Genomic DNA, 23,756 nt, shown 5'->3' on the forward strand with positions numbered 1-23,756 from the left:
CTTCCTAACATGAAGGGGAATTAGCTTTTTCCATTATTTGCTTCAAAAGAACTATTAAAGAGTTTTTGGAAATATCTTGAAACGCTTAGAGGCAGGAGCGGTAAATAAGCAGACAACAGGTGGAGTGATTTTCCACCTTCCCTTCTGACCTCCCCCCACCCCATATTCAGTTTTCTTTAGTACTGACTCTCCTCACCTCCACAGACTGTGTCAGAGGGACAGAAGGCAAATACTATAGACCCAACTTTGATATCAAGGGACACACATGATGAAGCAGGAGAATGAAACCCACCTGGATGAATAATAGGGTTTTGTGTCCCATGGGGTCCATCACCAACTCCTCACACAGGATGCCACTGGCCAGACTTCCCTGCATTGGGACTCTCCTTTCCCTTGGGAGGTAACAGACAATGCCCTCTAGTCTTTTCATCCTTGCATCTACCTGACCATAGATATCAGGTTAATTCTATTCCTTTCCAAGTTTTTTAAAATTTATAGTTTATTGTCAAGTTGGTTTCCATACAACACCCAGTGCTCTTCCCCACAAGGGCCCTCCTCCATGACCATAACCCCTCCCCATTCAGTCCTCGGTTTGTTCTCAGTATTCAAGAGTCTCTCATGATTTGCCTCCCTCCCTCTTCCTAACTCTTTTTCCCTCTTCCCCTCTCCATGGTCCTCTGTTAAGTTTGCCCTCTTAGGTTTATGAATGAAAACATATGGTATCTGTCCTTCTCTGCCTTATTTATTTCATTTAGCATAACACCCTTGAGGTCCATCCATGTTGCTACAAATGGCCAGATTTCATTCTTTCTCATTGCCATGCAATACTCCATTGTGTGTGTATATATATATATATACACACCACATCTTCTTGATCCACTCATCAGGTGATGGACATTTAGGCTCTTTCCATGATTTGGCTATTGTAGAAAGTGCTGCTATGAACATTGGGGTACATGTGCCCCTATGCATCAGCACTTCTGTATCCCTTGGATAAATCCCTAGCAGTGCTAGTGCTGGGTCATAGGGGAGTTCTATTGTTAATTTTTGGAGGAACCTCCATACTGTGTTCCAGAGTGGCTGCGCCAGTTTACATTCCCACCACAGTGTAGGAGAGTGCTCATTTCTCCACATCCTCGCCAGCATCTGTAGTCTCTTCCAAGTGGCCAACAGACACATGAAACAATGCTCAGCATCACTCATCATCAGGGAAATACAAATCAAAACCACACTGAGACACCATCTTACACTGGTAAGAGTGGCTAAAATGAACCGTTCCAAGTTTTCTGAAAGAGACATCTGGTTACAGCGCTCACTTGGACCTCCCTTGGCCTTGGCTGCGGTTTTCCCCGACCTCCTCCCTGCAGTGTGGTACAGAGATAGGGGAATGGCCTTTGAGTCAACCCAGGTGGATTGAATGCTGAATAACTTTGGGCTTTAGCAAAGTTTCCATGTTCATAAAACAGGAACAATAAGGCATATTTCATTGCTTGTGGTGACATTCAAATGAGGCAGTATATGTCAAGTGCTGATTTTGTGCCAGAACCAAAATATGAAATCAATAAATAGCAATTGTTAGGATGGTTTTCTGTCCCAGGGGAACCACTGTGATTATCCCATAACTTGAGAAACTGATTTCTAAGGTTCCTGGAATCTTTTCTATGCTGGTACCTTTGTGCAGGATATTCATTCCATGGAGAATGGCTTCTGTGTGCAAATGTCTGTCTATTTAATCTCTCCGAGTAAAGACCATACTCAGTATTCTCCTCCTTCATTGTTTTTTAAAAAAATCTTTAAATGTTTGTGTTTTTTTAGAGACAGAGAGACAGACCGTGAGCTGGGGAGGGGCAGAGAGAGAGGGAGACATGGAATCTGAAGCAGACTCTAGGCTCTGAGCTGTCAGCACAGAGCCCGATGCAGGACTCAAACCTGTTAGAGATGAGATCATGACCTGAGCCAAAGTCAGCCACTTAACCAACTGAGCCACCCAGGTGCCTCTCTCCTCCTTTGTTCTAATTTCATTGTTTGTATCTCATTCTGAATGGTGATGATGTCTCCTTCACTAAGTTGTCAGGCCTTTGTAGGTCTAGACTATGCCTTCATTATCTTTTCCACATTTCCACTTTGCATTTTTCCACATTGGTCAAGAAACTTATGTTGGAACTGCTGTGAGGTTGAGGGATGGTACCTATGGAATGAAGAAGTTTATTTGCAACCACATTCAAAGAAGGTTCTAATGCCGTCATCGAGGCATTCCTGCAACTAAACCACAGAGCTTGCTTACTGATGAGGTATGGGGCATATCCACTGAGTACCTACTAAGGCCTCATAACACTCCTTTGCGGGATCTTAAACAGTCTGGGGGTGAAATATGTGCAGATACCATGCTCAGGTTTCCATGTATACACTCAAGTTTTGACAGTACCTTATTCTCTCCCTCCTCTTGATAGTGAGCTAATTTGGAAAACCAATAATCGAAGCACATTGATAAACAAGATTTTAGCCTGTGAATATAGAGGAGGAGTAGCTGTAAAATAATTATATGCCTAAGCTGTGTTTTCATTTCATTCTACTTGCGAGTCTGAAAATCTTGTTAATGCATGAAGTGATAGGGTCAGAATAATGCTGACAGGTGAGCTGACTGAACTTGCAAATGATAAGAAACCTTGATATGAGGTAGGCCACCGCTCACACAGAAGTCCGTAATGTGTTTTCCACCTGGACTTGCCTTGCTGATGCTCTTGTTATAGGGATAGCCGTTTGCCAAGCTGGGACCGCTTCACCTGGCCCTAAATGCAATCTCTGTGCAGGAAAGTGATCGTTGTCCGTATCTGAAGTCCACTTCCTCTGGACCCTCAAAGAGAAATCACATACTTCTTATAATTGACTATGTATTTAAATGTATGCTCTATTTCAATCGAATTTTTACTGTGCACCTCCTAGCTATAAGCCCCCCTCACCGTGAGATTTATTGCTTACACCAAATACCTCTGTGAATTAGCCGTGGAGAGTTAGGAATATGTCCCCTACATCGACTGTACAAACGAATGCTTTTCAAATCTGAATTACTATGCCTGTTATTTTTTACTTGGTACAAAAAGCCATGGTCTGTTTTTCTTTACTGGAAGCACTTCTGTCTGTGGCTGTTCTGTTCTGAATTCACCCAGCTTGTCCAGGCATCTGGCTTCTTTCTTTAAATATAGAGATAATTAGTATTGGACAGTAAAGTGGAATATGTACCAGCAATCTCAGTAAGTGGATGCAAAATCAGAAACTGTGTATATTAGGGAAGTTGAACTTAATGTTGTCCCATATTATTAAGGAATAGGGTCAATAGTTTGCTTAGACAAATAGAAAATCTAATACCTGCATTTTATTCAAGGCTTACATTGAAATCAGCTTCCTTACTATAGAGGCACCTTTTAGGCACATTATTAGCCACAATTAGATGTTAATGTGATATGTATATATGCACAAAGGGAAAAATACAGTAGAAAATACAGTGTATAAAATCCTCACTATATTCTTGCTTGACTAAAGTTGCATTGATCAACTTTGGAACATTTCCTTTGGAGTTCCAATTATGGGGAAGAAACCACTTGGAGTTATTCACAAGATTAGTGGACAACGAAGGTCCTGCCTTGAGGATTTTCTTGTTTTGAATAACAAATCTCTCCCTGAAGATGGTTAGACAGAACTCATTTGCAGTAGGCGCCTGTGTACCAGAACTTGGAAGTAATTAGATTGCTTCATAGCTTAGCTGCACGAGCCTCACTCAGTATATGGATTCTTAAATAAACAATAAGAAAATTACATTAGGAAGAATGACAGCCCACATGCAAATCCCCTAGTATAATAAAAAGTGATTAAATATGTTCAAGGAAGGCAAGATTCCTAAGCATCTGCCTACAAGACTCTACTAAAATGTGTATTGTCACTAAATAAATATCAGAACACGTTATGTTACACTGTTTGTTTGTTTGTTTTTGTACATGTCAAGCTGGAAAAGCCTCCTTTGGAGACAAAAGGAAAGGGATACTTCTTTTCCCACCGTGATCACAACTGTCTTATACCTGCAAGAAAAGAGCAGACACTGCTGGGGTCATATTACGTCCTCTGTGTCTTCGATGTGCTGTAATGTGGCCCAAGCCAGCAGCTGATAACCCTTGTTAGCAGGTGCTCCCACCTGCTACTGCCCCACTGGTTGGAGTGCTCCTCAACCAGGCCTCCCCAATAGGCAGCGCTTCTGAGAACAGTAGGTCTCTTTTCCTCTATTTTATAGATCTGTCAGTTACCCTTGTTATCAGTCCCCCCCCTTCTAATTTCTCAAAACCTGTCTCCAAAGCACTTCCCTTGGTTTTTAATGTGTTTTTATAAAAGTACTTAATTATTAAGTTTTGCCAGATGTTTGATTGAAGGGGGGTGTTTCTATCCTTTCTGGCCTTTGAATGTGTACTTGTGATAGTCCTGTCTGTGCTTTAAGTAATCTCAAAATTGAAATGTCTTTATAGGGAGAAGTGACATATCTTCTTCCACTTGTTCCTGTCCTTTGAGGGGTAGCCAGCCTTTAAGTGTTTGGGTCAAGGCTAATGAGGGAGATATTGAGTTTACTTAGTGGACATTAATACCACTGAAGGCATATTGACTTCACACAGTTTTTGCCTTTTTACCAAAAGGTGTCACTGCCAAATCTTGTAACTCAGTTCCCAGTGCTCACTATTTTGTCACTCTGGAATTCTTAAATTCTATAATGGGGTGGTTATTTTTTTGCTGAATGTTGGTTTTCAAGGGGTGCCTTGTCTTCAAATTCCACTTATATTCAGATTGGCATCAAAAGGGCATCATTACGTCTTGACAGATTTTTTGTTTTAATTAAAAAAAAATTAAGAGCGAGCATGATGAGCACAGGTGAGGAGGGGCAGAGAGAAGGGGAGAAAGAATCCCAAGCAGCTTCCATGCTAGTAGTGCCGAGCCCAATGAGGGGCTCAAACTCCCCACGAGATCACACCTGAGCCGAGATCAAGACTTGGACACTTCACCGCCTGCGCCGCCCAGGTGCCCCAAACCTGACAGATGTTAAACAGTGTTTGCTAGATGTAAGGAGTGCCGGCATCGCTGATTTGCTTCAGTTGGGCTGTAGAAGGAAAAGCAAAATGCAAAGTTAAAAGTAGACAAACTTTACAGATACTGCCAAGCCAGTAACACCTGTTGAAATCATTTAATACAAAAATTGGAATATTTGGAATTTGATCTAAAGCTAAACTGTTCAAAATCCCTACCCAAAAGGTCAAATGAAATTGTAAAAAAAGATCTAAATCCTTGAAACCCAATTTAAAAAAAGACTCCATTAAAAAATTATGAATTTCACTCTGACCTAATGCTGTTAGAGGGAATTATAATTTACCAAGAAATGTTGAGTTTGGAAATTTGGGGGGAGAGAAGGAGGAGAGGTATTTGGCTTAGTTTACATTTGTTGTATTATTACATTATTTTGGAGATATATAAGCATCTTGTAAAATAGAACTGTACTGTACATGCATGAACGCTAGAGTCAAAATAAACAAAGTAGGATTTAGTAGGAGTCAGAGACAAGATCTGAAAAGTCACTAAGTTGTGTAGTTGAGGTCAATGTGTTTGCAAAGACCCCTGACTCCTGATGTCCGCCCTCTTGAATTCTCCCTTCCCCTTGAATATAGACATAAATAGAATATAGAAAAAAAGGAAGAACCAGGCCAAACAGAAGCTGGTTTAAACTAATTTTAAGATGATCTTCAGGAATTTGTCTCACCGATGGGGAAACACTAAGGCAAAGACTATATGGACAGTAGAGCTCATGACTTACTGGCATATAATCTAGAGAATGTACCTGCCAGATAAAAACAGCATAACTGGAAACAAACTAGAAATCCCACTATGGCAGCTAGCATGAATATATAATAAGGTATTTGAGTTATTCCCTGAAATATATTTGTTCTTAATATTTGGGGACTGCAGAGATAATGAATCAGAAATAGCTGAACATGTCTTACATGTTGATGTAATTGTAAAAATTGGCAAAGAACTTTCTTTTCAAATCAACTATCATTTGTCAAATACCCATTTTTTTTAACCAGATATTAATAATTACACTATAATCAATGAAATCAGTGGGAAAACTCTCACAATCTAATTTGAATTCTTCACAACACTTAGGATAAATGCCAGATCAGTTCTGGTTGACTCAGAGACCTGTAAGTCCAGGCTAGCCTAGTGTAAAGACAAGAAATATTGACAGCAATATAAATGGTTTTCTGAAAATTGATTCTTATTGTGGTATTCCTTCCTTAATATTTGAAGGTTGAGCTTTGCGTTTAAGACTCTAACATAATTCTCTAGATGTACCTTGGCCATCGTAGTTTTTTTTAAAAGTGACTTTTAGTGTTTACTTATTTTTGAGAAAGGCAGGGAAGGGAAGAGAGAGAGAAAGACACAGAATCTGAAGCAGGCTCCAGGCTCTGAGCTGTCAGCATAGAGCCCGACACAGGGCTCAAACTCATGAACTGTGAGATCATGACCTGAGGTGAAGTCAGACGCTTAACTGACTGAGCCACCCGAGAGCCCCAGGCCATTGTGGATTTTTAAGTGGCCTGCAAAGTGTGATTCCTAGCTATTGCTTTCAGAGCATTTAGGTTCCAGCTAAATCCTATCACAGTAGAAAGACATTTTAGCAAAAATTTTGTAGTGTCAGAAGGCTGAAAAACTCATTATGTTTGAGGAATTAGATTTTCTTTCTGAATATAATTGGAATGGAAGTATTTTATTTGGTTGATGATGGCACTATAAACCCAGCCACGCAGTAGACTCTGATGTCTGTATTTACCGCTAGCTGCTGTTTGTGCAGACCTTCCCTTGGAGTTGAAATATAATGGAGCCTTGATGTGTTTCACAAAGATTCTAATCATTAAATCTTACCCAATACGAAGCAGAGGGTCATTAGCTGAAAGCTGTGTGGCATTAAAAATATAGACGTTCACACATGTCATCTAAATAAACTAGAGAACAGATATACTTGCCTAGGGGTTCAATCACAGGGTTTTCTGTAGCTTAGTCCTTTTCTGCCCCCTCCCCCCACCATGTCCACCTCTTCTCTGGTTAGTTAGCCCAGGGCCCAGGCTGCGCTCCTTCTCCACCTGTTTCTCCCCTTTTGGTTCCTTCTCTAGTATGTACAGAGCAGGATGAGTTCTTTGCAGCTTCCTGTTCACAACTCAAACAGCAAGCACATGGACCCTTTTAGGATATTCCCAGCAGCCACCGAGTGCGAGTGGATTAAAACAAATAACCCTCATTGGCACGCTGTCAGGATGTTAGAATCGTTGTGGCTGATGCAGAGTTATCAACACTGGTTGAAAAAACATTTGCATGCCTTCCTGCCCTGTGTCAGGCATTTCCTTACACACTGAGAATACAAAGATAAGGACAACTGGCCTTCAGGGACCTCGCCAGGGAGAGCAAATAATGCAGTTGCCACACAGCATGTTAAGGGCACAGTGGGAGAGAAGGAGATGCATGCTATCACAGGCACACAGAAGCTTGTGGGGAGCGGGGAGAGGGGCTGAGTGGACGTGAACCTGTGGACCACATGGGGAGGCAAGCCAGGGAGACCAAGTGGCTTGTGTGGAAACACAGGTGAAAAAGAGCAGGGTGGATTTGGAGAAGTGTAGGATTTTTCTTCTAATTTTTTAAAGTTTATTTATTTATTTTGAGAGAGTAGGGAAGGGGCACAGAGAAAGAAACACAAGCAGGCTCTGCACGGACAGTGAGGAGCCAGATTCTGGGCTCGAACTCATAAATGTGAGATAATGACCTGAGCTGCCATCAAGAGTTAGACACTTAACTGACTGAGCCCCCCAGGCGCTCCTAGGGGACTATAGGATTTGAAGGGCCCCGTTTGACACTGGGGCAAGTGGGGAGGTATGAGTTGTTACATCACTGGTTCTCAAATTGCTTCTCCCCAACTAGCAGCATTAACCTCACCTGGATGGTTATTAGAAATGCACCTTCTCAGGCCCCACCTTAGTCCTGACCAAGAAACTGACTTACATAGCCCTCCAGGTACTTCGGATGGCGCTACAGTTAAAAAGTCACTGCATTAAATTATGTCCGACTGTAGCATGGTCATTTTCTCTTAAAGCCAGTGGGTTGTTTAAAATTTATTTGCTTATTTTGAGAGAGACAGAGTGCAGGGGAGTGAGGGGCAGAGAGAGAGAGGTAGACAGTATTTATTCCAAGCCAACTTTGTGCCATCATCCCAGAGCCCAATGTGGCGGTGGAACTCGGGAAACTGCAAGTTCATGACCTGAGCTAAAGCCAAGAGCTAAAGGACACTTAACTGATTTGAGCCACCAAGGCACCCCCAAAACCAGTGGATTTGAACCAGGGAAATGATGTTAGTTGAGTTTGATATTTTATCACAAGTGCTGCCTGGAAGCACTTTTGAGAATAAATTAGCCCTTATACCACGGTCTGGGAATGAGATGGAGGGTGGGGAATAAATCTGGATGATGCTTAAGAGGCTGGGCGGAAGTTCGGCGGAAGATTGAAGAGCTTCGGGGAAGACTTGAAAAATACTCAGCAGCTGCTTTCTCATTTTCACCTGATTGGAGGGGTCCTGATGCCATTATTATTGTTCCGCTGAGCTCGGGCTCATTGTTCATCACTCTCCTCCTACTGCTATTTGGTCCCACTTTTAGTGATGGCCCCTGGGGCTTTTTCTTCCAAGAATAATCAAAGGACCAGTGTTCCTCTTGCACAAGTGTTCCATTTCATTTCTGGACATGATGGAGCAGACAGGTAGGCTGTTGCTTTTGGTTTCGAGACAGTATTATATCCAAGTTTTCCTCTGGTCTTGAGCCAGAGTTTCCACTGACATCTCCCACTCATTTGAACACAGTTGCATTTATAGCAAAAAGGATGGTCTTCGTGGTGTAAACAATAATCTTATTATTTATTCAATTTAAAAATAAAACATAAGAATTATTATGGACCTCTTCCAGTTGTTTCACATTTGTGGTCTTTACCCAATAGATGTTTGATATGCTGCGTTTCCCAATAGAGATGCAGCGTGTATTTGAATGAAGTCAGGTAAGTAAAACTAAGTTGTGTAGTTCAAGTATATAATATCGTGTTAAGATGATGATGGAGATAGGATTTAAGAATCATTTGGTGCCCCAAATATTTACTGTGTGTTCCTCTGTTTGGGGCACTGGGTGAATACAGTACTTGATTATTTAATTCTCAAAGCATCTAGACGAGATACTACATTTTACATACTGGTAAATTTTTTATACCAGTGAACAACTTGAAGAATAAAGAGGCTAACTAATCTGTCACTTCTAATAAGTGACTGAGACTATTCAAGCTTCAGAACAGTCCAAAAAGAAAATCAAGGAAAATACTGCCCCTTCTCATAGATCATTCTGAAAAAGAGACATAACAATGTTTGGTACAGGTGCAGAGACCTATGGATTCTTCTATATTATTGGTTCATAGGGTTTTGCAAAAGCAACTGAACTCTGTTTATCTAGACAGGAGCAGAAAGCTATCCATACGAACTGATACAGGAGTGCCACTTCTGGGCACCTAGTCAATTAAAATAATCTGAGAGACAGCAAAGAAATATGTATGCAGATGTTTTTCAGAAATATTTTAAAAAGGAAAAATATATGATGAAGATAGTATCTGGCATCTATTCCAATGCTTTATATATGTAATATGAACATGTCATTTATATAAATATATTAAACTATACTTTAAATCAAAATGTCATTTTAATATATTAAATATAGCAAGCATATTTAGAATATTAAATATACTATACATACACCGACATGTTAATTATGGGTGAAATTATTGGTGATTCAGTTATTTGATGTTATTTCCTTATGTTTAGAATTTTGTTGACCAAAAATTACTCGTACAACTCAGAAGGAGTAAACACCCTATTTCATAAACTAGTCAGAAATCAGGAATACCCGTCTTGATAAACTAGTCCAGAATATGTATTTGCAGTTATTTTGTGGAAGAAAATAGAGTCTGTTTTTGAGATAAAGTGGTTAGAATTACTTCCATGGCATTACTGTTTAAATTATAAACCAAACACTTTTGGATCATTTTATTAAATTTTCTGTTTCAAGAATGGAAAGCAGTTACTTCATATTTGAGCTAATCAGGATGAGAAATTGCACAGAAATTGATTTGAATGAAATCTGTTATGGTATAGAGACCAAGTGTCCTAGATCTGATCAAAGATTAATTTGATTGTCTCCTTTAAAGGGTCACCTAATTTTGACCTCCAAGAGAAATAACAAAATCAAAACATTTTCAGTAAAAAACATGATTGTTCTCAATTATAATTTTTACTTTTATATTCCTTAATATGGTTTCCAAAATCTGTTGTTATTCCTTCCAACTGTCTACTAGACTAGCGTATTATTTTTAGTGTGTATTTTGACTGATTAGTGTTGCTTAACCTTGTGAAAACTTCTCACTTACCACAGTGGTGTTGGAATAGGAAGAGGGGACAGGTAGAATAGTGAGATCAGCTGGTTCTCCTGATTTTCAGGGCCAGCAAGTTTGAATTTCTAAAGACCTTAGTAACAGTAAAAATGGCTTTTACTTACATAATGCTTTCTGTGTTCTAGGCACTGCTGTAACAGATGCCCCACATATTAATTTCTAGAATACAACAACCTAAGAGGTGAGGGCTACTCTATTTTCCAGATGAGGAAACTGAGGCATGCAGATAGCAAGTGACTTGCCCGAGGCTACTTACCATAAGTGTTTGACCTAGAATTTGAACCCAGACACTGACCCAAACCCATGCCCTTGTGCATTATGACTTTAGACTGCAGTCAGCATTAAGGAGCAGTGTGAAACTGGTCCTCAAAAAGCCCAGCCTGATGACAAGGCATCATGGGAATCCTTCTAAATAATTTCAGGGATGCAAATATGTAAGAGAGGTGTGAAGTCACAGGGTTAAGTCTGATGAATCCCCTTGAATTCCCTATGTTAGTTGTTGGTTTGGGAGGAGTTTTTATGTTACACAGAGATATGTTACTAGTAACATATGAAGGATAGACTTTAAGACAAAGTGATAGACACAGAAATTACTTTCTAACCACTTTGAGACATGCCCAACCGCCCAGGGGCAGAGTGCCCGCTCCTCTGCTGTCAGAAACTTCGGTGGGATGTTTGAAGAGTGTGGATTTGAAGAAATGAATGCTGGTAAAACTAGTAACATTTACCATGATTAAAAAGTAATGCTATGAAATTCAATGGAAGCCAAAAAGGTTACCAAACATGTTTTAGAGATTAAAATAATAATAATAATAATAAAACAGAGCTTGAGAAAGACAGTGACTTACTAAAGGATTTTTGGAGGGTTCTGGGCATCACTGAAACTGCTACTTGGACCTCCAGATTCTCAGTACTTTGTCAGCTGCCTCTAAATTATTGAAAATGAGGTAGTATAGCTGATGCCATGTTACATTATTTTCTTAATAAATTAGCAATGTTTTCATCTCTGTGAAAGTGCAGATAATTCAGCTGGGATTAGGTGAAAGGCATAATCAGATTGCAAAATGTGAAACCCTTTCCAAATCACATGCTCTTGAAATCATAGAGAATGGACTGTAGCCATGTTTTGTAACTTTTAGGTTTTACAGTCTGGGGTTTATTTAGACTAACTCATAGAGAAATCATCATTTGTTCCTTTTTTTCTCTGAGCACCTACTCCTCCCTCGTGAACACAGAGTCAAGGAAGCCAGTGGTTTTCCTGGGGGAAAGAACCACCATTTTGGGATTCCAGACAGTACAAGCCCTAGTTTCAGTTTACCTCTTATGTATGCCGTTCTCTGATCGAGGTCAGGTCAGTTTATCTCTTGGCCACATTTTTGCTCAACTGTGATACATATGTGCTTAAAAATTGAAGCAATGGAACTTCATGAATATTTCTATCCATGTGAATACTAATTTAAAGAAAATTTGTGTACAGATAGATGAGGTCAGTGGACCAACTTGAATAAAACTCTCCTTCTAGAAGTCTCTTTACTGTTTGGAGAGGCAGATGCTATCTTGTAAAATGTCTTCATTAGATTCTTTTAAAATTTCTTAGAAAAAAATAATAATCTAATTAACATAACCAAATAATCCAAATTTAAAGGCCCAGTATTGAGGCTCTATTTTAATACATGGCCAAATGATCATTTGTAGTTGATTGAGGAAATCATCTGATTCTGATGTCCAAATGAGCCAACCTAGCTAGCTAAAATAATCAAGTAAATCATAAATCAGCCACTTTTAAACTTCTTTTGTGCTTTGTAAATGAAGTCTTTTGTGATAATTTAATCCCACCATTTGGTTTTAATTGCCTAAATAAAAGACAAGGAAATAAACAGGCAGAAAAGAAAGTTGAATGAATTTAAAGAGTCCTAAGCCTTAATATACTTTAACAATGTTAATATAGTCGAATGATTTCCTCAAGACATACTTGAACTTCTAAAACAGTAAATAGGAGCTATATGATTAGATGGTGTTTTAGAGGGGGCCATTCAGTTTGAATGAAAATTTTCATGAATGCGCTATGATTATTGTAGGTGGCAAACCTCGCTCTGTCTCAAAATAAATAAACTAAAAGAAGGTTATTCGATCTTTTAATTAACTTGAAAAACAGAGAATGTGTTAAGATTTGATTGTTACGTAAATCCGTTCATTATTGAGCTATTAATTTTTTTAAAAGAGTCTATTTCTTTTTCTGTTATCTCTTTATTTTCTCCTTTAAAAATGCCTGTAGTAAATCTGTTTGATTTTCTAACCACTGCACCACTTGGAGAGAAAGCTCTTCGTGTGAACTCCCTGCTCAGTGAAAGAAGACATGATTCTGGCTCTTTGGTTATCTTAAAGGTGTCCTTCTAATGCCTCTAATGCCAATACATATTACAGCATGGGTGAATCTTCAACATTACGGGAGGTACCAAGCACAGGAGAATTGTCAGAGACAAAAAGTAGAATAGTGGTTTGCAGGGGTTTCAGAATACGGAATAATTGGGAATTTAATAGTTTCATGAATATAAAATTTCTGTTTGGGATGATGAAAAAGTTCTGGAAACAGAGAGTGGTGATGGTCGTAACCTATTATGAATGTGCTTAATGCCATGGGATTGTACACTTACAAATGATTCAGTGGTTTAAAAAAGTCTGTGTCTCATAAACTATTATCTTTTTACTTTCTTTCTAAAAGTGTTACCCAGTTTTATTTATGCAGCATTGAAAGGTGTTAATGTGACTATATCATGTTGACTCCTTAGAATACAAGTTGAGCATTAGTTATAGACCTGTGCCCTGGTCCTGTTTCTGTTACTACTTCCCTTAAATATTTAAACAAGTCATCAGGTTGGTTTTTAAAAGTTCTATTCCAAAATGGGATTAGCAAATATTTTTTATCTTATTTTCCAGAAACAAAAAAAAGAAAAAAGAAAAAAAAATTTACTTTACCAAACATGGATTTCCACCAAGATGAGAATTTAAGATTTGGTCTGTTCATAAGGTGATAATATTTAACTAGGTGAAACTCGCATATAGATCACTTATAATTGCATGGCTGAGGCTTCCTGAAATGAGTCACCACCATTACTGTGACATTGTAACAACGCGTGGCCAAATGCTATACTGCATACAGTGACATTTCACCCAGTTTTGTTTTTAATTTTATGTTTTCATTTTATATTAGAGAGAGAGAGTGTGTGCAGGGGAGTGGCAGAGAGACAGAGAGCATTTGAAGCAGGCTCCAGGCTCCTAGCTGTCAGCGCCAAGCTTGACGCAAGGCTCGAACTCAGAAGCAGCAAGATCATGCCTTGAGCTGAAGTCAGATGCTTAACAGATTGAGCCACCCAGGCACCTGCCTGCCCTGCACCAGGACTATCATCACACCGTTTTCTTAGTTATTTTAACTGAATCTTTTTAGCTATTGATGGAATAGACACAAGCATGTTACTTGATCTGTTGTGCCTTAAGGGAATAAAGGAGTTAAGAATTTTTTTGAAAACTGATGGTGTCACTGAGAGTCATAGGTAATTCAGTGAAATTTAGTAAAGGAAAATAAAATTAGTTTGGCTCTTAGTGGGTCTTAGCTGCTCCTGGATGTTACCGAACATTAGTTCAGAATTGCCCTAGAGTTTTTGCTCCACATTTTTGTTTTCCATGGGTTTGTCTTGATGCTCTAGTGTTACTTGAATGAATACATTTTATGATGTGTTTGTTCTTGAACAAACTGTATTTTGAGTTTGCTTTAAAAGTCCTTCCCTGAACCTTATTAAGGGAGTATATAAGTGAAAATCAATAAAAGCTGGTGAGAAAAAAAGTTCTTTAATGTGATACATACAGTTTATTGAATCTTTTCTTTGCCTGTAGGCTTCTAGATGTCTCCATGTAGGGTGAGGGGATGAGAGCCCCCATAAACCAAACTTCTTTATAGTTTGTATCATAAAAACAATGTTTTTTCTACTTTTTAAATAGACAATTATGTCATAACATTACTAATCTGTCAAATGCCCTGATTTTTGAAATGCCCTCCTCAGTCCCTCTTCGTTCTAAAACATTGGACCATTGTTAAGCACTCCTGTTGTTCACTTTACAACTTTGTTGTATGGTTTCCACCTTGAGCTCTGGGCCTCTTCTCCAAATTCAGAGTTGCTCTTAAAGCCTAGGACTTTGCTTCTACAAAAGAACTCACTTGATGTGGATATCAAAAGGGCCCAGGGAAATTCAAAAGGACTAAGATTAGTTAAAATCTCATATTTTTGTTGTTGTCGCTACTCCCTTCTATAAAGATGAAACGATAATGAGGCAGACAAAGAACTTTGATCAGACAGCCACTTATGTCTCAAAGATAAAGAAATAAAGTTCCTGTTTTGGACTGCTGTAGACAATAGACATAAAGAATAAAGAAATCCTCTAGATAGTAAAACGAATGTCCTCCCCATAACAACTCTGTATTTTCATATACATGACATGACATTTTTGATTCTGAGGAAAATGTAAAATTGAAGATGAAGAAATCCTCCTTGCTTTCTTGCTCCCGGATCTGAGTATGTTTCTCTAGCATAAACCAAGCTGCATGGGTAGAATTTAAGAAACATCCTTCAAAGCCACAGAATTCAAACTTGGTGGCCTCACTCTGCCAAAGACCGTGGCGGCCAGTCCATTACTATTTGTGCCCTATATGTCTCACCCATTAGACTTTAAATTCTGTTATAAAAATGTGTCATCATTTGCTCAATCAATAGTTCAGTGAACAACCCAGTGTTTTGCCTTTGCTTTGATTTCATCCTAGAAAAAAACACTGAAAAATTAGAATTGTTGAAAATCCATTGCTCTGTCTCCTTGAGAGGATACATTTTTCTACATAGTGTCTGCATAGTTAATGCTGCAAGAGTACAAAGGAATTCTTTTTTAAATAAATGGTTGGGTATTGTCAGACTATTGGCAAAACCACGTTTCAACAGAGAAACCCAATGGTAGTATCAATGAGATACTATGGGAGTCTTAAAAAATCTTAATACAGAGTGGAAGTACGACTGCCTCTCACAGCTCTGGTAAAAATAGAGAATTAAGGACTTAGGACAAATGGTCCAGAACAAGTAGGGACAGTAAATATTTCCAGGTAGGCAAAGATGGTAATTGCAAACCATAACGTCCTCGCTCGTGAACTGGGCTAAGAACCTATGTTTGAATCATGATGTGTGATTGAGTTCTTACCTGACTGTTTGCTTTTTACTTATATATATTTTTAATGTTTGTTTATTTTTGAGAGAGACCACACAGAGGAAGGGCAGAGAGAGATGGAGACAGAGAATCCCAAGCAGGCTTTGCACTGCGAGTGCAGAGCTCAATGCAGGGCTTTATCCCTTGAACCATGGGACCACGACCTGAGGCTAAACAAAGAATTGGATGCTCAGAGTGCCCCTGCCATGTTTGCTTTCCAAAGTCTAAATCCAGTAGACTTCAAGACAATGTGTGCCTTGGATATGTTTCTACTAGTGGTGTTAGTGATTAGAAAAAAATTACAGGTTTCAGTTTTATAAGAAAATTTTACTTCTGTGAAGCTATTTGTGATTTGCCATTTCTGAGGAAGAATATAAGCAGACAAAGGTTTCCCATTACTCTTGAGACATCAGGTGATGTGACACAGGTTTTACTTCGAGATCACTTGGCAAAATGTACTGTCCGTTTTGCCAGATGTCAGGCTATTTCATGAGTGTGGGTGAAGTTTTTTTTTTTAATTTGTCTTACCAAATTAAAATCAAATGTTCAAATCCACAGAATGTACAGATGTTGTATCTGAATCTTTTATATTGGCTTTGAACTTGAACACTAATTCTAGGAATTTTTTTTTTACAGCCTCATTTCAGATTTGGATTAATTCATGAGGAAAACTATTTTTCCAACTAGGACATTAACATCAAGGGAAGATGTTATCACAAGGTTTATGTAAGAAATGAGGAAATGGGCTCCAAATAATACTTCAAAACTGAAAAAAAGGACTAATTTATATATTATCATTATCTCCATTTCCAACAGGGCTATCACATGCCCAAGCTATAAACTACGAAGTGCTGATTCTTTCAACAATACACTGATTTACCCTTATAATAAAAGAAAGCCAAACATTAATGTGAGCCTTCAGCAGGGTTATGAAAGTGTCCTCGGTGAGATAGTAAGTATGTATTTAGCTAGCTTAAGACCATGGACTTCAGCCAACATGAAGTATAAGAAGGAAAAGTAATGGCTTTGTCTTAAAAGAGTTATAGGTATGACTGAGAATAGTTGTTCTTTTGCATACCCAATTGAGTGCGTGTGGCCAATGTGATCAAATTTGGAAGAACACATTTATAGAACACACAGATTTTAAAATGTTTTGTGAAATTAAGGATTAATGCATTTTTAATTTGGGTGAGAGGTACTTTGCATTTATTTTTATCAATCTATGTTAAGTGTCTACTGTGATCGTATACAGTCAGTTCTGGAACAGTACGTCTTATTTGTTGCCTTTGGTACTTGAGGTACGCTGACAGAACTTACAGGGATGGAGACAGTGGTACTCCTCTCTTGGGATGGATAATGCTCTAAGTTTTCTCTGCCCTGGTGAAATTTCATCTCAGGACTAAATAGATGCATTTAGTCTGGGCCAGGGTGGGAGCCTGCTTTCTAGGTGTTTTCTTTACACAATCAGATCCGAGGCAAATGCCTGCTCTCCTTAGAAGTTAAATCAGAGCCACTCTGAGATTATGTGTAATTGGGTTGCAGGCAGAATAGTCTGAGTTAGACTCTATTGAACATATCACTGCAGGTTAGTCTGCAGAAGTGTGTGATCAGCTTTTTACGGAAGAGAAGAACGCTAGTCTCCATTGTCTGTGATGAGTTTGAGAATCACCCTTGGGCCCTATTTTAATGTCAGTGTTCATATAACTAGCTGCCTTTTTGACAACATGGAGAAGTGGAATGCATTTGATGTCCTGGGTTTGAAAGGATGTGATTTTTTTGCCCCAAAGTGCTCACAGAGTCAGCCTTAACCGGAGATACCTGGGTTCAGACCACTGATGATGATGATCTTTACCCAAGTCATCTATTTTCTCTGGCCTCTCTGATTTCTTTTTCTTTTTTTTTAAATTAAATTAAATTTTTAAAATTTTGATCAGAAAGGAAATTTATTTTTTCTCTTTTTCCTTCTTTTTGGAATTTATTTATTTATTTTTTAAAATAGTTTATTGTCAAATTGGTTTCCATATAACACCCAGTGCTTCTCCCCACAAGTGCCCTGCACCATGACCATCACCCCCTTCCTCCCTCCCCCTCCCCCTTCAGTCCATGGTTCATTTTCAGTATTCAGTAGTCTCCCTTGATCTGTGTCTCTCATTCTCCCCCGCTCTCTTTCCCCCTTCCTCTCCCCATGGTCCCCTGCCAGGTCTCTCCTGTTAGACCTATAAGTGCAAACATATGCTATCTATCCTTCTCTGCCTGACTTATTTCGCTTAGCATGACACCCTCAAGGTCCATCCACTTTGCTACAAATGGCCATATTTCATTCTTCCTCATTGCCATATAGTACTCCATTGTGTACATATACCACATCTTCTTGATCCATTCATCAGATGATGAACATGTAGGCTCTTTCCATGATTTGGCTATTGTTGACAGTGCTACTATGAACATTGGGGTACATGTGCTCCTATGCATTAGCACTTCTGTATCCCCTGGGTAAATCCCTAACAGTGCTATTGCTGGGTCATAGGGGAGTTCTATTGTTAATTTTTGGAGGAACCTCCACACTGTTTTCCAGAGCAGCTGTACCAGTTTACATTCCCACCGACAATGTAGGAGGGTGCCTGTTTCTCCACATCTTCACCAGCATCTATAGTCTCTTGATTTGTTCATTTTAGCGACTCTGATCTGTGTGAAGTGGTATCTCAGTGTAGTTTTGATTTGAATTTCCCTGCTGATGAGTGACACTGAGCATCATTTCATGTGCCTGTTGGCCATCTGGATGTCCTCTTTGGAGAAGTGTTTATTCAGGTCTTCTGCCCATTTCTTCACTGGATCATTCATTTTTCATGAGTTAGTGGACTCTCTGTTTTCTACAAGCATTGTGACTGATAATCGTGCTCATAATTAAAAGTCTCATTTGTGGAGTGCTGACTGTATGTTGTGGAGTTAGAAAACCATTTTGACTTCTTCCCAGTTGTGGGATTTACTTTACAGCCACATTCTGGTTTGTTGTTTCCTAATAAATATGTAGATGTCCTAAGTCTAGGCTCGTTCAGAAAATAAGCTCTTTTGAATTGAACTAGAATTCAGTGTGCCCTTCAATCTCCAAGAGTTCTTGTCTATTTTTGGCAAAGTGAGGTCAATAGAGTTAAATGGAGCTATTGTTTTTCATTGCAGTGGGCCATTTGCTTGTATTTGAAAACATGTTCTTAAAAGAGCACTTGAGGGAGCAATCTGAGTTTTAGGCCCACATCCACGGCCACTTGTTGTGATGACTTATATAAAGTCAATTCACCTCTCTTTAGTTTCATTATTGGTTAAATAAAAGGCTTTTCTTGAACCATCAGGATTTTCTTAGATTCATAACTTATTCTTATCTTACACCTTTAGTAAGGTCTCTTGACTGGGTGGCTCAGTTCGTTATGCATCTGCCTTCAGCTCAGATCATGATTTCACATGTGAGTTCGAACCCCACATCAGGTTCTATGCTGACAGCTCAGAGCCTGGTGCCTCTCTGGATTCTGTGTCTCTGTCTCTCTTTGATTCTCCCCTGCTTGCCCATGTGTGTGCACTCTCTCTTTCTCTAAAAAGAAAAAGAAATAATTTTCTTCCTTCTTTAGATTTGCTGCCTTAACAACCCTCTTGGTACCTAATGCTTTTCCAATTAGTCGTCCATTCTGGCTTTCATAAATACTAACTGAGCACCTACTGTGTTCCAGGTACCACATGAGGTGCTGAAGTCATAACAGTGAGAAAAAAATGTCCTTGTGCAGCTTCTAGACTAGTGAGAGAAATGAAGAGTACCGAAAATCAGGCTTTTTCATGTAAAACTACAACTGTGGTGTGTGATGAGAGTCATGGGCCCATGATAATAATGGAGACTTCCCAGAGAAGTGATACCTGTGGAGCTGGGTGTGAACCAAGGACGTGTTTAGTGGGGCTGATGTTTCTGGGAGAGCAGAGCAATAGAGCAACATAGGGGCTGATGTGAAAATGTTGGTGTTTGGAGCAAATGGTCAAGAAAGAATTCTTGAGGTGCCTTTGGTGCAACAAGGTGGTTTTATGAAGGGACGAGGATGGGATCTGTGAACAGAAGGGGCTGCACTGGGGTCATGAGGAGTGACGGATTGGAGACAGTGCAAATATCTAAGGAATTTGGAAGCAGGGTTTCCAGGACCTTGAGGGGCTAGCTGTTGTTAGGAAAAGGTTATTTATTACCATCTAGTAAAACCTTAGTCATGAGACCCTTCAGATGTATATCAGTGGGCCATAGGCTTGGAGGATGGTTGCAAACATGTATCTGGGGAGTAGAGATAAAAGAAGTTTCCATAGGAATTTTTATATGTTAAAGGACTTACAGGATCCTGGATTTTGGACTAATGATAAGCTAAGATTGCCTCTGGCCTTCAGCAAATTGTCAGCATCAAGGCAGCTGAGTTCCTAGATGGTCATTCAGACTGTCTCAAGGACTTGTCAATGGGCTGTGAGTTGTAAGGACATTTAACTTTTTTTTTTTTAATGTTTCCCATATGAGGGGCCTATATTCTCTGCAGAAATACTGATTTAATGTGTGGAATGGAATCAAGCTCCCATGGGGCTTACAGTTTAGAAAAGAATCAAGATTTGGCTCTCATGCCTGCATGTGACACTTTCAGTAACATGTAGGAAAATATTATAGGAAAAAATAAAAATCCATGGGTTCTAAGTTATATCTAATTGCATCTGATAAGCCTAAAACAGAATCAGTAGATATCTACGTGTTCATTTTACCTCTTAAATCTGGTTCTGGACAGTATGCACAAGCCATTCCAGAACTTGAAGGACTTGGTTTAAGCTGTGGGAAGCTGAGTTTTGGTCCTTGGAGTGCTTTTTTACAGTTGAATATCTGGAGAGCCTAGTAGGTGCTCAGTGCTGTGCTGAGAACAAAGGGCTTGCAAATAGATGATGAAGATAGTTCCTAATTTTAATGAACGCAAAGTCCAAATTACCTACCCACTGCAAAGATGCGCTAGTTTATAGACTTCAAGAAAATACAGAAATACTTAGTGTTGACTTGTAGAAACAACCACAGGAAAACCATATGGAGCCATTATTCAAAAAATAAGATTTAATTGCAAATGGGATAATGTAGTGATGCTTAGTTCCAGCAGAAGAAATAGAATTGTTTCTCCAGAAGTTCTGCAAGAAGGCGCTCTCAAAGATTTACTGTAATTGAATTTTTATGTTGTGCTTTAGCACTTGAAATTGGTGAATGACGTCTCGTATGCCCTGGTCAAACCACAAGTATATTCTATAGGTATAGTGAAAGCTAGTAGGTTCTCTTATCCCTGCAAGATTTTTTTGAATTATTAAGTGTATTAACCAGCTGAGAAAGCACAGGAAGTAAAGAAAGTACTACGATTGAGCCAGGTCTTCTTTCTCTTAAGGCTGTTCCTCCAGGTTTTTTATTTTTTATTATATTTAATAAAATATATATAAGTATATAATATATACATATCATTATATAATATATAAAGCATGTAATTTATAAAAATATCTAATATATAAAAATATATGGTGTATAATGTATAATATATATGATATATGACATATGATGTCTAATATATATAATGTCAATACACATACAGGAGGAATAAGGCTTCTTTCCCCTACAGGGCTAGACCTTTATTAGAGAAAGCCAGCCGCCATTGTGTTCCACAAAGTTCTGACTTTTAGAAGGGACAGTGATCAGTAGTTAACTAACAATATTCCAATAATGGTTTTATATACTTCTGCAGGCGAGGCAGCCCTGTTTCATATAAGACCAACCCAAATACACCTAAGTCCAGGACTGTTTTCCTTTGGGAGCCAGGGCAGAGCTCTGAGAAGGGAAGTAGGGGTCAGTGTAGTCAGCGGACAGAGATGTGTGGCTGTCCTTCAAGGAGAGGGAGCCAGCCAGCCGTCAGCCCATGTGGAGCTGTCTCACTGTGGGTGAAACAGAAGAAGGCATGTTCCTGGACATATTGACTGATGCATATTTGTGCAGGGGACAAGGCAGTGCCCCTTCCTGGCTGATACCCTGCTTCCGGGCATGAGGTCTGGAGAAGAGTGGGTTTCAAATCCGTTTGTGCTCCCTGGGTTAGACACTTCAATGCAATACGCACACCTCCATTATGCCATTCCTCTGAAGGTCGTAGGGCCTGTCCCTGGAATAATGTCTTGACTTTGGCATAGGAGACTGAGGCTTGGGTTTTAATCCTGGCTGTGCAACTACAAGCTGTGACACTCTGGACACATGTTGACCTCTAACCCTCAGTTTCCTTCTCTGTGAAATGGAGACATGAATACAACACCACGTTAGCTGTAAGAGTTAAACAAAACTGCAAATACCAAGTCATCAGTGCAAGGCCCTGGCCCCAAATAATCACTCCCTAAATTTTCACTAGAAACCCGAACACTCTGGACAAAGTCTATGCCTGTGGGACTTTATCAACATTGGATTGACAGCATTTGAAAAGATACCCCTATTTTTAAATGGTAGAAAAATGGACAACGAAAACCTGAATATATATTTAGGTGTCATAGAGATAGGCTTTCTTACTATCTCACCGTTTTATTGCTGTAATATTTCCCACTGCCATAAGAACTTGACATTTTTCGTTTCTTGCTGTTTTACCATTTTGTAGATGAAGAGTTCTTCACTGAACATACGTGGAAACTGATTACTATGTTCAGTATAGCCTGGAGCCTAGATTCACCCAATTTAACTCAAGACTAATACATTCCCCTATTAACTTTACTTTAATAAAAGGATGGACTTCACTGTATGTCAGAGTTCTGGAAAGCTCTGTCTTCCATATTGAGTACAATCAGCATTTTTTATTTGACTGCAAATTATTAAAAACAGGATGAGTAAACTTTGTTCTTCTATCTTTGCACTTTAAATAAGATTAAATGCTTAGGAACGCACAGGCTTTTCAACGATTTGCATTCATTATCCTTGCTCTATATGTTTGTCATAATGCTCACTGTTCCTACTTTACCTCTCTCCAAACATGCCCTTGTACTATTTGCAGATAGGTAGCCTTTAAGCACTGTGGAAGAGTGTAAGAAAGTGTTACACAGACAAGTCATCAAGGCAGGGAATGGTCCTTTCTTCTCCTTCCCTTAGGCTGCTGGGCATTGGAAGATCATTTCAAATTGTAGAAATAATCACTTAGCCGAGGCTCATGGAAGACTCATGCCTTACCAATGCCTTGATCTCATTGCCCAGCTCCACAGCAATAACTCATTGGCCACTATTGCTTTTAATTTAAAGTGTAGTCGGCACACCTGGGCAGCTCAGTCAGTTAAGCCTCCGACTCTCAGTTGTTGGCTCAGGTCACGATCTCATGGTTCATGGAATCCAGCCCCACGTCGGGTTCTGCACTGATAGTGCAAGGCCTGTTTGGGATTCTCCCTCTTTCCCTCTATTTCTGCTGCTCCCCTGCTCGTGCTTACTCCATCTCTCAAAATAAATAAACATTAAACCATTTTTTAAACATTATAGTTGACATACAGTGATATGTTGGTTTCCGGTATACAACATAATGAATGGACAACTTTACATTGTACACTGTAGTTCCCATCTGTCACCTTGTAGAGTGCTTGTGATGCTATTGGCCACATTTCTTCTGCTTTGCTATCAGCATCCTGTCTTCTTTATTTTATAACAGAAAGTTTGTCCTGCTTACTCCCCTTCACCTATTCTACTGTTTTACTATCATCCTTTTAACCTTTGCTTTTTTTTTTTTGACTCTGTTACCAATACTTTCCTTACTTCTGCCTCACTATTATGTCATGATAAGTACAGCCGCGCATGTGCACACGCACACGCCTGTGTTCGCAGGTGCTCTCAGTGCCCTTTGACCACTTGCTGAGCCTGCCTCGTGTTAAAACTTCAAGGACATATGATTGGCTTGGCAAATGCTCATGTCACC

General features: G+C 39.3%; 1 protein-coding gene across 2 annotated transcripts in view; it reads left to right on the plus strand.

Annotated features, from left to right (window-relative positions):
* PRKG1 (protein kinase cGMP-dependent 1) overlaps positions 1-23,756 on the plus strand; it is a 1,238,870-nt gene that overhangs the window by 471,075 nt on the left and 744,039 nt on the right. The window lies entirely within an intron of this gene.

Source organism: Suricata suricatta, chromosome 2, assembly GCF_006229205.1.
Source record: "Suricata suricatta isolate VVHF042 chromosome 2, meerkat_22Aug2017_6uvM2_HiC, whole genome shotgun sequence".
Taxonomy (NCBI): Eukaryota; Metazoa; Chordata; class Mammalia; order Carnivora; family Herpestidae; genus Suricata; species Suricata suricatta.